At 43.3% G+C, this 1147-nt stretch overlaps 1 protein-coding gene and 1 long non-coding RNA gene across 4 annotated transcripts in view; both read left to right on the forward strand.

The window, feature by feature from the left end:
- LOC107833982 (uncharacterized) overlaps positions 1–327 on the forward strand; it is a 1522-nt gene extending 1195 nt beyond the window's left edge. For both annotated transcript variants that reach the window (XR_001659746.1, XR_001659745.1), the window contains exon 3: positions 18–327. This is a non-coding gene — a long non-coding RNA (uncharacterized LOC107833982). The remainder of the gene's footprint in view (positions 1–17) is intronic.
- chrnb1 (cholinergic receptor, nicotinic, beta 1 (muscle)) overlaps positions 1–1147 on the forward strand; it is a 44928-nt gene that overhangs the window by 3677 nt on the left and 40104 nt on the right. The gene's annotated exons all lie outside the window — the stretch shown is intronic.

Consider the following 1147-nt stretch of genomic DNA (forward strand, 5'->3'; position numbering starts at 1 on the left):
GCTATGAAGCCCTAGAGGTCAGACCGTAGACCAACAGGACTCGCTATGAAGCCCTAGAGGTCAGACCGTAGACCAACAGGACTCGCTATGAAGCCCTACAGGTTCACTTTATTTAGAAGTACCATCTTTCAACCCAATACCTTAGAGTTCCTGTTTGGTACATTTTCAGAAGTGTGTTGCAGACGCCTCCTATCACACGTCTGAATGGATGTGGCTTCTTTTGTGGGTGGTCTGAAACCCACTGGCTGTCGTTGTGGGTTTCCTCTTCAGATGGCTGCTGGTTTTGTTGCTCCACTATGTCCCTCAGCCTTCTGTTCAGCTCTTCCTTGTCAAGCTCCATGTTTGCGTTTTCCTTCTCTAAGAAGGAGTTTAACTGCTCAAAGACAGAGTTTTTCTGCTGCAGGACGCTGTATTTCTCCTCCAAGGTGGTGTTTTTCTCCTCCAAGTTGGTGTTTTTCTCCTCCAGGGCGGCGTTTTCCTCCTTCAGGGCGGTGTTTGTCTCTTCCAGATTGTTGATTTCCAGCTTCAGGTTGATGTTCTCTTCCTCCAGAACCCTGAATTTCTGCTTCAGTGTGGTAATTTCTTTGTCATAGTCGGTGTTTTTTTTGTCCATGGATGTGTTTATCTGCTGCAGTGTGGCGTTATTTTCTTCTAAAGTTCTGTTTCTGTCAATCAATTTTTTTAATTCTTGGTCTTTATCCCGAACAAGCTTTTCTTTTTGAAGTGCTGCTTGTTGTAAATGCATGACTTCAAATTTTAACTCCTCATTTACTTTAGTTAGTGCGTGTGTCTCGGTGGCCATCCTGCCGACATCTTCTAAGATGTTACGGAGTTTCTGTGTCTCTCTCGCTAACATCTGCTGTGTTTCATCTTCCTTGGAATCAAAAGACGACATCTTACTGCTCTGACTCATGTTTAATGCTCTGTCTGGACAAATCGTTTTCAATCTCTTGTTGGGATACAATCCTTCTTCTTCCTCTCAAGGTTCTGCAATGGTTATGACAGTAGAATTCAAGAGTGCAGCTTTTTGTCACTCTTTGTGACATCATATTGCGTGATGTCACAAATTGATGTCACTACCTCAGCAGAACAACTAGAAAACTGCTGAAGTTTGAATAAAAACAAACTTTACGGCTGAATGCAGCTC

Source organism: Poecilia formosa, unplaced genomic scaffold, assembly GCF_000485575.1.
Source record: "Poecilia formosa unplaced genomic scaffold, Poecilia_formosa-5.1.2 Scaffold492, whole genome shotgun sequence".
NCBI lineage: Eukaryota > Metazoa > Chordata > Actinopteri > Cyprinodontiformes > Poeciliidae > Poecilia > Poecilia formosa.